Source organism: Schistocerca serialis, chromosome 4 (assembly GCF_023864345.2).
Source record: "Schistocerca serialis cubense isolate TAMUIC-IGC-003099 chromosome 4, iqSchSeri2.2, whole genome shotgun sequence".
Taxonomy (NCBI): Eukaryota; Metazoa; Arthropoda; class Insecta; order Orthoptera; family Acrididae; genus Schistocerca; species Schistocerca serialis.
Window position 1 is genome coordinate 737,668,144 of NC_064641.1, and position 16,565 is coordinate 737,684,708.

The 16,565-nt window shown below is 42.5% G+C and overlaps 1 protein-coding gene across 8 annotated transcripts in view; it reads right to left on the minus strand.

Annotated features, from left to right (window-relative positions):
• LOC126473257 (serine/threonine-protein kinase tousled-like 2) overlaps positions 1 to 16,565 on the minus strand; it is a 585,239-nt gene that overhangs the window by 42,571 nt on the left and 526,103 nt on the right. The window lies entirely within an intron of this gene.

A 16,565-nucleotide genomic window follows, 5' to 3' on the forward strand; every position in this document is an offset into this window, starting at 1 on the left:
CATTATAGATAATATGCGCAGCTAATTTCAACAGCCATCTGTAAACAGGTGTGGCCTTGACTTGTTTGTGTATGCTCTTCCCATAAGTTATTGATATACGCATTTTTTACATTTACGTACAAACTTTATCTGCTAAAATAATATATTAACAGCACAAACTATGCAAAATACACTAAACTGCCATTTCAAAATTGTGGCGCACGAGTATAAGATTTTTTTTAATGCTCCTTAACAACGTAATTCGTGAATTCAAGATTGCAACGAACTGCAGTGCGGCTTTGATGCCTACGATCCTCAAGTAGCACGAGAAAATCTAAAGATATTCGGAGTGAAAAACTCTTTACTACAGTAAAACATCCTAGGACGCGCTACTTAACCAGCTTGAAGGTACGCATGATTCCACCCACCACGTTAAAAGCAACCGTGACTAGCGAAGTGCTGATGCACAGGCCAACTTTCCGTGTTCAAAACAGCGAGTGGCGCTATAGAACACTTGAATAAATGGAAAGGAATGGGCGCAAAGATACGCACCTCATTTCTCAGTGGAAAACTTGGAGCGTAAAAATTAACATTGTTGTAGTTAACACTAAATATTTAATAAATTCTTGTGCTTCTGTTGGCGGCCTTTTGAAAACAGCAATGAAAAATGGGCCAGGCCTTTAACGTAAACATTCGAAGGCAAAGTAACCACTGATATAAATTCATTACTAGTGAAACATAGATCACAAGTGTATAGAAAAAGCAAGCATAATTTGTTCCAGTACCTAATTCACAATTGGTCGGCAGACTGCCAGAGAAGCTACCTTTAACTTAATTTCACTGCATATCAGTTGTCTGGCGCCTTGCGACTACGATTAATTAAAACCAACGAAAATCTAGTTTGAGTATGTACGTAAACAATCACCACTGAGTTGTCTTCAAGGCATGATCACCAAGTTCAAATTTCTCCTACAAAACAGTTCCCTAAAAGGCATTACTTATCGAAACCAGCTCAAAATAAGAGGAACGAGTATTTTCTTTTTTATATACAGTTAAGTCTGCAATTATCATCGAAAACTAGGGAACTGGGCTAGTTTCTCGCATGCCTTCAAAATAACACTTTATGGCGCGATAAGACATTAAAATAAAACAAGAGATTTTTAGACATGCGCCAGACTAGAGAACGGCTCGCCCGAGATTTGTCAACACGTCAGCACTCCAAAGAGAGCAAGTGAGCAGAGAGCACACACCGTCGAGCCGGCTGTAAAGAATGCGCGTGGAGGTGGGGCCAGGCCGGGTAATCGAACCCCGCTGCAGTGCTCGCTACGCTTGGCGTTCCCACAGAGCTGCTCGGTGCTCTCCTGCCGAGCGTTCCAGCCCAGAGGCGTACGCAGCCTTTGCAGAGGGACACATCAAATGAGCCGAGAGCCCAACTACAAGGTTTAATGAATATTGGTAACACATACAATGACTGCGTTTTACGTAACTGGTCGCAACATAGTCCAAACCGCCCTACTACCAGCAACAAACACACACACTCCGAACTTAGAAAAAAGGGTTTGAAAATTTTCCCACGAGAAAGAAACGTGGCTTGGTTTACCTGCTCTCATCTGTAGCAGTAAATAAACACGTTCGAATATACGCGTGGCTAAAATTTAGAAGTCTTGTTTAACCGCTGAGAAGGACGACACATGTAAAAGAAATCACGATTCATTTTAGCTGTCGAGGAACTGACACAGACATCCATAAGGCTAATCCTGCGCGTCGCCCTAACATTAGCTGTTGCTAGTTCATTCCGTCTCTTAAGAAACGATGAATCGCTTTGTCGTCACGAGAAGAAAAGTCATAACGATATCTTGGTTTGGCTGCGGATTCTCGATGGCTCAGAATTTCATTGCTTATAAGAGACGGGACATGAAAAGATCCACTTCACGGATATGTTTTGAAGCTCACAACAATGATTAACTAGTAGCGTCCATTACGAACGAATGACTGCTTAAATTTCCAACAGTTAAAGCAGGATTACGAATATTCTTTTATTATGTTTTTTTAGTTATGGGAAATACGTCTCTTAACTAATTGCGCTTACATAATACATTCGCTTCAACTAATGTACGGAATTACGAGAATCGAGTTACAGTTAGCACTTGAGATATTTTGCTTCTCTGCTGAAGGGAAGTTGAACTCACATTTTGAGAAAAGCCGAGTTTAAAACCGGCAAACCGTGCAGATTACCCAGGTAAGTGTTGTAAGATTGTATTCAGTCAACCAGACTTCCGTCCGTGTTTTCTCACAAACCTTACTAAATAAGACTATTATGCTCGATTTCCCCAGTGACCTCGGCGTTGGGACGATGCCCTTTATCTTGGGTCCATCCTCCTGCCCCCCCCCCCCCCCCCGACCTCCTTTCTTCAATTTTCCAACGTGATTGAGACAAAAAAAAAAAAAAAAAAAAAATCACAAAATTCCAAACTACAATCTTTGCTGCAAGTAATATTCATCAAAACAGAAAACCTGAATATAAAAACCAATGAAATCATCGATGAGAAGGCATAGAATTCCGAAAATCGTTGAAAAAAGTCGTTAAGGATTTTGAAATACATAAGGAAAGTTACGTATAAAAGACTTCAAAAAACAGTATGTAATTCCATGAAGCATACTGTATACTCTAACGTGTATCTCGTCTGGGAAAAAAGTAACGGCGTTGAAATTCTTAATAGCCGAAATGACGATACCCAAAGAAATCGGTGCTCTGAGCAATGGAGCGCCCTCGTAATCTCACCCTTTAAGTGCAAAAAATCTTGTAATAACAGTTGTCAGTTCCACGGAACTGCAGCCCGCCTATTTCGATAAATTGAATCTAGGGCCTATCGCAGAACAAAAGAGCGTTTAACACGATCGTACGTCCTTAAATTGTAAGCTATATTTCCAGGTTATTTAGAAGGTTCTGCAGGCAGTACAAAACGAATGAAGAAGATTAGACCACAACGTTCTATTGACAAGATCATCTACGACGTTGGGATAGGGAAGTAAATCGGAACTGTAGTTTTTAGATCAAATATCCGGGCATTTGACTTTAGCGATTTAGTGGAAACGTGGGAAAATTGATTGGCCGATGGAGATATAAACCCTGCCCCCCCCCCCCCCTAATGAGCATCTAGTATCTGGGATTTCGCCACGTTTCTCGGTAATACGCAAGGAATGTAACAGCTGCGGGGATGCACAGAAGTCACATGGATGACGCAGGCTGCAGTGTCGGATTCACTGCAGATTAACGTCAGATTGGCAAAGCATACAGTGTGATGGTGGTCGCTTGGGAGCATAATAGTACGTACACGGCGAGGTCCAATGGGCTGCTGTCATTTGCAGACTAGAAACAGAAGAATAACTGCGAAATCACTAATGGAAAACGTAGTCGGTGGTATTCCCTCGTCTACAGAGATGGTTGCAAGAGACTTGTTCCCTTTAATACACACAGGTAAGGCAGAAATATGCGGAACAACATACAAAGGAGTAGAATCGTGGGCATGGTACAAACTTCTCGTAGCATTCGGTTTATGGCCTGCTGTAGCTCGTAACCGCTGATCGACATAGCCTTCAACGCATGGACCGTGCTTTCGAACGTCCACGGTGAGCGTGCCGATTTCGACGTGCTATTGAACGCCCAGGAACGATGTGACTTGTATGTGTGCCTAAACTCGACACGCTGAACACTCCCAGTTCGAATGCACAGTCCGTATAGCGACGGCTTATGGTACGCTTTCATTGAGACTGCGGACTGCGCAAACTTCAGTTACAATTGCAGTGGGCTCACTACCATTATTGTTAGGCAACAGAATCAAGCTGCCTCTTCATGTGAGCCAAATTTCCTCTCACACGTAAAAGGCATCACCGTTACCAGCAGAATGCCTCTTTGACACGTGCATCGGCCGACATACATAAATGGTGGCAGTATTATGTTTTGGGAACCTGTGATTTAAATCGTTTTGGAACCCGTCGCTACTACAGAATGCTCTTCGAAGTAGACAATGTAAAGTGACCTGAGCACGAAGATAAACTACATTTCTACACCTGAAAGTTGTTTGCGGAACAGAAGACTTCCGGCTTTAGATCTTATATTAAAATGTACTCGATATTAAACCTATTTAGCTCATTTCTGAGCCAGCTAAAGGATCATAAACAATTTCTCTTGCTGCCCACAGTAAAAGGGAGACCTTTGTGTCAACATGTGGTGTTATACTGTAGACCACGGGCCACGAACCAGACATTTACAATGCCCGCCATATGTCCGATCAATTGGATGATTATTTTTATGCTCATTATTCTTTGTGCGACTCTTCGAAGCTGACCCTGTGATCCTACACACCCGACTTCCTTGCATTGATTTCTATAGCACTTTGCAACACTAAGTCAAATTTCCATGTCGACATCCTATATCTTCAAAAATGTGGCAGATTTAATTGAAAACAAATTTTAACCTGAAAACTAAATCTGAGCAGGAGATTAACAATATAGGGCACAGCGCTGTTTCGGCTGCTCTAAAAATAGGAAGAAGCGAAGTGAAAGTCGGTACTTTGGAAGGAAGTACGCAAGCAGTCCGCCTTAAGAACGTAGAAGCCTAAACACTACAAGACCAAGGTGAGTTGTGGCAGCCTGGGGTTGCGCGAGGGGCATTGCAGGGGGCGAACAATAGTCAAGCTGGCTGACGCTTGCCGAGGGTCGGTTGGAACCAGTTGCAGGTATACGGGGACGAGCAACGCACACAACGAACGGTTCGCAGTCATTCAGTACGTCTCTCTCTCTCTCTCTCTCTCTCTCTCTCTCTCTCTCTCTCTCTCTCTCTCTCACACACACACACACACACACACACAGTGTACAGGGACAACAACGTCTGTGGTTACTTTATGAGACAGAGGTGCCACATTTCCCAAACAGTGAATTCGAAATGCTGTTAACGCATTAGGAAAACACTAATTCCGGTCAATGTAACCTTTTAACCGTTAACAACTAAACAGATCTGTTAAAGACACTATTTTACACAAGGGGGGAAAAAAGGCTACGATCTTTGATACTTCGTTTTTTTGTAGGTCATGCGAAGACAGAAAGCTGTAATCGAATATAGGAAACAAACATCTCTGTTAAGAACTGAATGAACGGAAACAAATCTTTACTACTTTAGGCGTAACGTAGCCAAATTGAACCATAATACGCAACACTCAGCTGTGGAATAAGTTTTGGGCAAGTTGGCCACCAATCAACTGATGTGAAAAAACAAGGCACTACGACTGCAAATAAACTAAGAAAACTTAGGTTCATAAGAGGACAATCACATTCAAAACGTCATTCGTCATTATACTAAATTTTTGCCATCTGCTATCCGAAGAACACCTATGATAATTCCTGATGTAAAACGCACGCACAGTCCTCATCAGCGTTAACAACCAATCTTTACAAAGGGAACGATGGTGAAAAGAAAGGGAGAAAAACGGACTATGGCTATGTAAACCATCCTTGTAACTGTAGTTAGTTATAGAATCAATGTAAAACGAGAACGGAAATACAAGCTTGGAGCATCAGACTGTTGCAATTTTAGTTTCAGTTTACTTTACATAAAACAGTAACGCAGAGAAATTTCGCAAAAGCAAAATCGTATACGCGCGCGTAAGAATCGGTCCATGCACGACAGTGCACGGTAACAACGTGCCCCAAAAAGCCGGTGGCTGAAATGCTATTTTTCAGGGGATCATATTTCGAGTTCTACTGTCACAGACGTAAACGTTCAAGTGTTTTGGGTAGTCCTACGCCTAGCGCTCATTTGTACATCTGTCGGAAGGACATACTGCAGTTATCCTACAATATAGGGTCAAAATTTAAACACTGCACACTACCTCCAGAAGACATAAATTAAAAAAAATCTTTTGCATTACTCGTCTACCACAGACCTTGGGCGGTTTATAAAACAGCGCTTGTTCATAGGCGGTTCTCGAGAAAACCCCGAAAAACCATGATTTTTGAGTGCGAAAACTACCAATTGTGAGGATGGAGACAGAAGCACTGGGAGCAAAAGAGAGAAGAGACAGTGCAAATGGAAAAAAAAGATATGAGTGGGCCCCATCCAGACTGGCAAACTTTAACACGTAGGTATAGGGAATGGCGCATTTTGGACCGAAATTTTAAAACGCGGGTGTAGGGAAAAAAATAATTTCGACCTCCCTAAACTTTTGAGCTGCCGAGTTACGGTGCAGACAGTGGCAGTGGGAAAGAAAGACAAAAGGAGACTGTATAAGTGTGAGAGGAGACAGTAGCAGTGGGATGTACTGTAAATCAATTGGAGAAAAAGGAGACCCCGTGAGAGGCGTATATAGACCCTGGCAGTCAGACGGAGATGCTGAGTATGAAGGCGTAACAACAGAGAGAGAGACTGGGTAAAATTATTTAAAATGTTCTGCGTTAAAACAGCGCATGCCAAAATTTTTGGTCAGGAAGGCGGAATGAGGATTGAAGCATGGCAGCTGGTTTTCCACTTTCCTGTCAGAGTCATTTAAAGAGGAACATAATCGCCTTTGTGTTCCGACAGGAGCATTTCTCCGCTGGTAGTTATTATTCTTAAATACCAGAATCAAAGTGCTTTAGTTGAGGATCAAACCATCGTTCAGGCGCGCAACATGGTTGTGAGACAACGGCTGCCTAGATTCCAAGAAAACAACTGCAGAAACATAGGGTAGAGCTTTCACGTTTTTATCGCGAGGAAACGGGAGTTTAGACACAAAGGATTCACCATACAGAGGAAAATAATGAACCACCCCTTATAAAAAAAATATCAGTAAAACAAAACTTAAGCCATGCAAGGACGTTGGAAACACCGTATCCTCGAATTACATTCGTGTATCCCGTTGCCATGTATCCTATATTAACCAATGAGTAGTGAATGCGTAGTAACTATATTTGGGAAGACGATATTACATTGGTCACGAAAAAACAATTGACTAAAAATTGTCTAGAATTCGATTTGCACTACTTATTTTCAGTACCCTCCCCAGAACGCCGCTACCAAAAAAATCTGGCTTTGGCTCCCTGATAACGTACTCATAACTGAAGGAATGGCACCCAAATTTTCGGTTATTTAAAACAATGAACAGAAAATCGTAAAATTTCTAGGTGCGTCAATCCTGTGTCGCATTCACATTATTAAAATAAATGGTAAGAGACCCTAATCTCACACCAATCTAATGGCTACCTCAAAACATGCAACGGTAAACTTATCAAAGAACTTCTGGCTGGGTTAGAGCAACGCTGAGTTGCAGCACCAGCCTATACTACTCCAGGAGAGGAGTAACTTACTGAAGCCCCTGTTCTCCTACACAAATTGTGAAACGGCCCGTGTGAAGCTTCCGGTCAGGCGAGTTCCGCCGCCTCGATACACACTGAGCTCGGTGGCTCGACTCAACGGAATATTACGCAGTGGCGTAAGGCACAACTAAGTGGCGCTAACGTACGTAGATAAAGGAACTGGAAAATGATTCTTATGGTTAGATAATACGCTTTACACACTCGTTTGCTGAAACAATACAGCGAAGGTATTTAACAAACTATTAATTTCACTTTACCACAACTTACTTCCGTTAAATTAGACAAATATACAGTGCTAACATAAATTATTCATTCGCTTTCCAAGTTCTATATTTTCGTAAGTATTACTTTTAAGAATATGACCGATGCATGCGTAGAAGTGTAAACTCACCGAGTTTGCTTTGAACCCACCAACTGGTGGCCAGCGCCTTCAATTTTGCATCATAATACAGGAAGTAAATGAAGATGAACATTTCGCCTCCAAGCTGATATTCAGCGACAAAGCAACCTTCCATTTATCCGGGAAGGTTAATTAGCACAACGTAGGCCGTTTTTCTTGTGGAGAAGACTGTGACGGGTTCCTCTTACCGTGATATGTTGCAGCTGAGGTTGTTTCCACAAATGACCGCTTTTCTCGAGAATTGCATCTTCCAACAACACGGGGCACCCCGTCATTGGAGCATCGATGTTCGTCGCTTTCTAAACGATGAATTTCCGCATTACTGGATATGGCTCTGTTCTTTTGCGGGCGCCCGCCTCCCACCCCCCAACGTCGTGTAACCTAATGCAGTGTGACACTTTCCTTGTGGGTGCACTTTGGACAGTCTATACGTAGCCCCACCAGCAGGACCACTGTAACAGCTGACAGAACGCATCAGTGCTGGTGTGATGGCCACTGACATGATGTTGCTACGTAAGGTATGAAACAAATTTGACTACCGCTTGCACGTGTGTCGTGTGACTAGAGGGCACCCATAGTACACTTGTACAGTGCAAATACAAAACTGGTACGTTAATGGTTCTGTTCATGCAATCAGTCATATTTGTAGATGTAATACTTTGGAGAATTTAGAACTCTGAAAACAAATGAATCGTTTATAGAAGCCTTGTATACAGAGTGTACCAGGAGGAAATGTCAATATTCTGGGATATGAATTCTGGAACATGACAGCAACTATCATTCGAAGCAGAAACGTCTGGTAAACACAGGCTTTAAAAAGCATACCTTATGAGGTATGAGCACTTGTGTAATAGGAGAGATGTACTTAACTGTAGCGAAGATGAACAAGTGCTCGTAGCTCTTAAAATAAACATTTTACAGTCCATGTTTACATAGCTTTTGGCCTGAATGGGTGTCCCTGAATACTGAGAATTTCTCCAGGGACACCCTGTATGTGTCTCAAAGTACAATTTAGACGCATATGTAAGACACAAAAAGAAATCGGCTGTGCATCGTTAATGTGCCTACCAGACGACTGCAGATAAACGACGAAAGAACATGCGGATTGCTGTGGCCAGCAGCAGCAGCAGCATTACTACTACTACTACTACTACTACTACTACTACTACCACCGCCACCACCACCACCACCACCACCACCACCACCACCACCGACAATATCATAATTATAATAATAATAACGATAATAGAAACCAACTAACAAGCTTCGACATTCCACCGAGTGCACAAAATTTGTAGGCGCAACTGCGTTAACTTCCCCTAAGCTCGTCAGAGAAGTTTCACGCTATGGGCCACTTTCACTGTACGCTGAGGGAAAATCTTTACTCCTTTATGCCTCTTGAGAGTAAAAGGAGCCTCTCAGCAAACTTTAAGGAGCAAAATATAAGCTTCGAACAATACAAAGACGACTTTTGACACATGAACCACTTAAGGTCAAAAATAAGTAACTGAGTCACTGAAATGATAGCACGATAGCCGAGTGTAGATTCTGAATCTATGCCCCCCATCCTCTACAAGTAAATTAGATCAAAACGCTAAAGAATTCGATTTTTTATCATTTTATGCAGTATATTTTTAAGAAGTATTCCTACTCACTTAGAAGTGAGTGCACATGTGTAACGACGGGTAACACAGACATCATTTCAGTTTAATTAACATTATTTGGCGACTAGGTTGGAACAAGGTCTCTTCAGCTGTTTCTTGACCTCCACTATTTATATTGAAAAACGTCGTGCTGGTTATTTTACCATTTCTGTCCAAAGAAACAGGCGCCAACTAATATGTTCCAAAATGCCGCGCACAAAAACGGGAGTCTTTCGGGACTTATACCGTGGGTTCTGATGGTGACAGAAAGGTATAGTCAAATGTTTTGGATACCCTTTAACTAGAGAACATTTGTATACAGAGCAGAGGGGTCAAAGTATGAATATTGCACAACTTCCTCCTGTTCAAGCAAATGGATCAAATCGGTTAGTTCTTTCTGCATTTGATGTGGTCTACGATGGGCCTTAGCGGATATGGAGGCACCATTAGTTCATCGGCGGTTCCTTAGAAAACCCAAAAATTGTGTTTCTTACCACTTTTTCATACCAGAACTGAGCCGCGGATTCCAAGACGGCTATGCACAACAAATGCCTTTATCATCAGAAGGGTTCTGGAAACCTCATTTTGTAGTACTCAAGTACATGAAAAAATTTTGTGCGCGAAAAATCCTGTCTGAGGTGTAAAATTAGTTTTACCTTATTTCAGTTTCACATAACTATCAAAATTTTACTGAACCACAAAGTTCTTTTCATACGAGTGACGTGCCCTGCAGTAGCAGGGAAAAGAAGGGAAACCAGCTGGAAAATGTTCCTATTGGAGCTCCTCTTTCTTAAAAGGCTGACTGAAAAGTGGGGATCCATCTGCCTCGTTCTACCTTCGTCAGAACCATTGAAAATTTTCCCCAAAATTTTGGCATGTGATCATATTCGCGCTTTTTTATGCTGAGAGAGATGAAGGTAGTGTCAGTGGGACAGAGGCGAAGAAGTAATATATACTGGAAGATCGTAGACAATGGCTGTGGTATAGAAAGAGCGAAAGACACAATGGCAACGTGAGAGAAATAGAGGGGCATAGTAGCAATGGCATGTAACTGACAATGACAGAACAGTGCTAGGAAAAGAGGGTTGGTGACAGTGCCAGTGGGAGAGGAATAAAGAGAAGGAGAAAGTGAAAGTGGGTGAGGGCCAGTGATAATCAGAGGCACAGTCTATGTCAATGACAACGAGGAAAATAAAAATAAAAAGGGACACAAAGGGATGACAATGTTCTCATGAGTTGCGCTGAATGAATGAATGAGTGAGTGAGAGAACGTGCAAGTGGGAGTGGACGAGTATGAGCGACTTACAGTGATGGTCTAGTGCAAGATTCCCAACAAAATTTTCTCGAGGACCCTCTCATCGAGCATGATTGGTACCTTGTCATATCACAGTATCAAGTATCCCTTCCATGCGATACAATCTAATTAAATCGTCTGATGAACTTATGGTATCGTCGACGTCCAAGAAAATAAGAACGAGAACACATGGTGGATGAATTGAAGCTTCAATATCACTACATTTGGATACTATTAGTTTTTCGTTTTAACGTCAACAATTCACTTATCTGTTGAGAGAGAACGAACGCGTGCATGTAGTCGTTGAGAGTTCGCTATCCTGGTGTATTTTCAGGTAGTTTTTCTTTGGTATGAAGCAAATGTTAGAACTGGTACTCCTCTTCCAATTATTACCGACTGAGTATCAATTTAGCCCCCTCCTAGTTGACTGGGACTTCGCTATCGCGAGGACCGTCCTGACCGCTTGGGCACCGGTAGAGACAAAATGTCTACGCGACCTGACACCACTGATAGAACAGCTTTCAGCTTTCAAGAACAATCATCTTTCCTAATTTCGCGTTCTTTCATTAGCGCAAAGTTTCCTACTGACAGGAAACTGTAATTCTACTCCAGATCACGCTTTATCCTTGACTGTCGAATTAAAGTATTGTTGTCGCATTATAAGATAAGTCACAGCTCGCAGTAAGTGACGAACGGAACACATCGAGTAAAACAGCAGTGATATCTGGCGTACATCAAAGAAGTGTTAAACGCCCTCTGCTGTTCCTAATCTATACAGACTATTTAGGAGACAATCTGTGCAGCCTTCCTAGATTATTTGTAGATGAAGCTGTCTTTCACAGTCTAGTATAAAGTCACCAGAAAATCTAAACCAACTGCAAAATGATTTAGACAAGATACCCGCATGGCGCCGAAACAAGTAATTGACTCCAAACAATCCCGTTAATTTCGGATACATGATAAATCACACAAATCTAAAGCTGGTTGATTGATCTAAATATCTATGTGGTAAAATTGCAAACAACTTAAATCGTCAAATAGAAAATGTTGTGGCGAATACTGCTTTTTATTGACATGATACTTTGAATATGCAACAGATCTACTGAAGAGACTGCTTATACTACGCTTGTCCGTCCTCTTCCGGATTACTGCTACGCGGTATGGGACGCTAATCGGATAATATTGACGGAGAACGTCAAGGAAGTTCGAAGGGCAGCTCGTTTTGTACAATCGCAGTGTAGGGGAGAGAGGATAACGGTTATGATACGCGAGTTGGACTTTCCATCATTAAAACAAAGGCGTGTTTCGTTGCGGCGAGATATTTTCTTGAATTTTCAATCACCAACTTGCTCTTGCAAAATTATTGTGCTGACGGCCACCTATAAGGAAGAAATCATCAGTGTGACACAAAAGAGAAAGGCTTAAGTATTCGTTTTTCCCGCGTGCTATTCAGATTGGAACTGCAGAGAGGTTGTCTGACGGTGTTTCAATGAACCATCTGCCATGTACTGAAGTGCGAATTGTAGGGCAGTCATGCAGATCAGAAGTTTGCCAGGATAAGGCAGGGACACGAACCCAAAGCCTCCGTATAATAAGGGATGCAGTTCTAAAGACGACTGGTTATTCCTCGTAACAGAAAGAATGACGAAATAGATATTACGAGGATGGGAGGTAAATGCAGTTGGCTAGCCTTGCAGGGGCGGTACTGTAAGGGAGGGAGGGGGGTGTCTGGAGGCCGGAAGCTGGCAACGGCGCGGGGCGGCAGCAGTGGCGGCGGCAAGATGGCAGACAGCAGCTTCCCTTATCTGGCGCGAGGGGGCGCGACTGGCGCGACGCCTGATTACAGGAACGTGAACTATGTGGTGGCGAGGGGCAGCGGGCCGATAACCTCGGGATCCGGTTTACCGGGCGCGGCGCGGCGCAGGTGGGTCGCGAGTCCGGCACGGCGCCGCGCTGCAGTCGCAGTCGCCATCATGTGGTCACTGTTGTCAGCTCTCCACAGACTACGCTCCTACAGCCATAGACCGACACCCTGACGTCATCGTTGTCGTCTCCAATTTGACGTTGCACGATCGTGGTTCGGCACCTACAAATATTCAATGGCGCACTCTATGGAAAGTAAGGTCACATTTTAACGCTCTGTACAGGATATCACATCAGACTAAATTGAAAGAATCCCAAACTTTACGCAAATTAGTCCAAATACGTAAAATTGTAGTCTAGTTGGCAGAACGGAGAAGAGCTCAACGTGAGACAGTAACCACTTTCAGAATATCGCGGAAAACCTGAATCAGGATGATCACAGAGATAGAAGTATTAATAAAAAGTCTTTCCAGTCTGTACAGCTTTATACAACTTCGAACAGTATGTGACTCAAAAATACGCAACTGTTACAAAAACGAGCGTATTCACACATCCAATTGTTTAAAAAAGTACCACGGGTTAAATTTTCTCTATTTTCTTCAGTTTCACATACTGACCCGCTCAGGATATGCGAGTTGCAGTAACACAAACCATTGCTCCGGAAAAGTTCGGGTCCAGTTGTCTACGCGGTTTGATTTTGGAATCTGACGTTCTAAAATCAGTACGCAGTCAACGCCAATGCAATTTATCCTCTAGTCCTATCCTGACCCGGATGAAACTAGTTCTGAACAAAGGAGTGAAACACAGTCTCCCTGAACTTTATGTTCTGATACATTAGTAATAAAATTCAACTATTTTCTCTCCATCTTTACAGAAAGGCTGAGGCGCCAATTCATATGCACAGAACGACTGCATCTTGGTATCTTTTTTACAGTGGACTGTTAACGTGAAACAGTAGTGAACTTCCCGCCCCTCCACCTTTCCTCCCTGCCAGTTGGAAACCATATACGAGCTTGTCTTCTTAATCGGACTACCTAGGCTTTCGGAGTACGCAACTGGAATGGCAAGTACAAACCAACACTGTGTAACAATATAGCGCTTCAAAAATGAAATAAATTGTAAATGGCGGGGAGTAGAGGCGGAGTAAGGAATAAGCGATGGGAAAAGGGTGAGGAACACAGAGGTAATTAGTGCACAAATTATATGACACATCGTGCCTCTGACAGTACAGCATTCCGTTTATACATCAGAGGAAATATTCCTACTCGCCATGTCTCAAAAATGAATTAAATCTTTAGACAACCTGTTTCTGTTTCGCTTTCACAAAGAACTCCTATCGGAAAGTAGAACAAAACGTACTACTACTATTTCTCGCCTGATCAGTAACATGGTTAACTCGAAAGCCGAATAAATCGAAAATGAGTGTCACTTGTACGCAGTCCCTTATAGTACAACACTGAGAAGGGACTATCGCATCAAAAACATATCTGAAATGTACTGCTTCAATTTTTTTTTTCTTTTGGTGCAAAATCGTATCGAAATAATTTTCGAATATGAGGTTCAGATTAAGAAAACAGCCGTGTATAGCTTTCAATTTTTGTGATGTTTCAGTTAATTAGAGCGTGTCATATGGACACTAAATGAAATTATCAATCACCTTGAAACATGTAACAAAAGCTTTTTGCTGTCCTAAATGTCTCCAGAAAATGATTTCGTCTAAATGTATTAAAAACCACGGAATCAGCCTCCGCTAAATAGTATACTGTAATCGTTTCCTTACCACAATATTCTCTATATACACTATTTATACTTGAGTGTAAGAGCTTCCACTTATCAGGTTTCATACTTTCACGATGTGTACAGCTTAAGTCGCGTTTCATCCATAGTTATATCGCGCTGTTACTTGTGCAACGGACATGCAGTTGGTCGGTTCGTTAACTCTGTGGGCAGGGTCACCCATAACATCACAAAGCTTCTGTCTACTCGCAGCCTTAGGATCATCAAACTTCCTAACAGCAGAGAATGTGGAGATACGACGTGAAATGACTCATAAAAAATTTGTGATAACGCATCAAAAGTAATTACGACGCCTTAGTGTTTATGAGTACTGCCATGTAGGAGAAAGAGTGACTTGCGTAAGACTGACAAATCAGTGCAAAAATCTTAAAACTACGCAGCTTTCAATTTAATTTTTTATACATGTTGAGAGGCTTTCAAAATGGAGTGCAACATTGTAAAGTGGCTAATTCACCTTTCGAGTGGAGCACATTCAGTCAAAGCAACAAAATCAGTGTAAGAATGATGGGCAGTAATATCCAGAACGATATTCCGGAAGCAAAATGATAGTAAAACATAGACAGTAATCGTACATACACCCTTATTAACCGAAACAGCACAAAATCGCTTCAGTCACGTGTATGTGTAAGAAGGAATGAGACGGGATTGACACATGCACCTCACCGTAGGAAAGACTAATGAAGAACGGATCAAAAACTGATGTTAAGGAGTAAGCTCTGAAGAAGCCAAAGCAAACAGACGTTTTTACAAGGTTTACACTTTGCTACTATCAGTTTCAAGCAATGATGAAATTGACGCAACACGTCACCACTTGTAAGTAAAAGACACATTAGCAACTAAATACCTGATACTGACTGACAAAATTCGTACATGAACGTAATACACCCTTGCCTCTTTAACTGCGTCCTTTTCGCCTTTTAACAGAATTCATAGGCATGGAGCTGCGTCAAACGAAAAAAAGGCGTACGTCGCATGTTATTCGGAAGTATCTGTTGCCTACCCTTAGACGGACAAAATTTGTGAGTACTCTGAGTGCACTCTCGATTTAGAGTTGTCTGTAGACTAAAATCAAAATTAAACCTAGTGTTTACTGTATTCAGCCCATTCCGAACTCAGAATGCACCAATCCACTACTTCCCCCGTCGTGCTCCACTGTGTGTGTGTGTGTGTGTGTGTGTGTGTGTGTGTGTGTGTAATTCATAGGACCAGGCCAGGCATTACTGTGCAGAAGTACTGTACCTGATATTACCACACGAAAGTATTTAATTTCCGCAAAGGAAACAGCAGAGGGGCCAGTGTGTCGACCGCGGGCTGTGCTCGGTACCCTTCGGTCGAGCTCGGGAGCTCTCGGATATTTGCGGCTTCGCCCAGCGCCTTCACCACGTGCTGCCGCCAGTCGCCTCTCGCGCGTCGGCGGAGGCGGTTCGGTAACAATCTGAGAGGGGATTTATGTAATGCAACGAACCGACAACCACACATGGCTCAATCTACGTACGAGTTTTCTGCAAAGTGACACCTAATTCAACAAATCTCGTCGCTTGCAGCTATCGGCTTAAAACAACGCCGATTCGCCAGCGAAAAATAACTACCAGGTCGAGCGTAAGCACTGTTTTCATTGTGTGCCATGCTAGCAGCGTCAAGGCGGACTTCATGGATAACCGCAAAAATACCAACATGGACGATGTCGGTAAATCAGTGTCATGCGACTACACTTTTGTTGTTGTACGTGAACGTAAAGTTACTTGTCTTCATACTTCTTGCTAGTCGGAATCTGTCAGCAAGTCATTTGCATGCCTCTGACCTACCTGTGGGAATGGGAAACGTAATACGCTATTAAGTTATAAGTAACAATGTCCATATCAATATGTATACCGGTAATCCCTATCAGGAATAAGTTACTCCGCATTTTAACCAACAAGCAACATCGTACTTATTTTAATGACCTATCTCCTGTGTGTCAAAGTAATGCATGTATTTTTCACTATTTTTCGCTTCATGTCAATGAAACACATGGAGCCGAGCTTCCGGAGTGGAGCAAGATGGCGTATCATTTATCCATTGCATCCAGCTGATGTTTACTACTGCGGCGCGATACCAACGTGACGTCAAAGATGCCGACTGTGAGACAGACATCTCACCGCCAGTCGGTGTGCCAGATTCGGCGCAAGAAACAGTTTGCAGGCGATCACTGAGCAACAAGACGCTGTATTGCCACAGCTGAAGGTAGTTCTTTATTAAA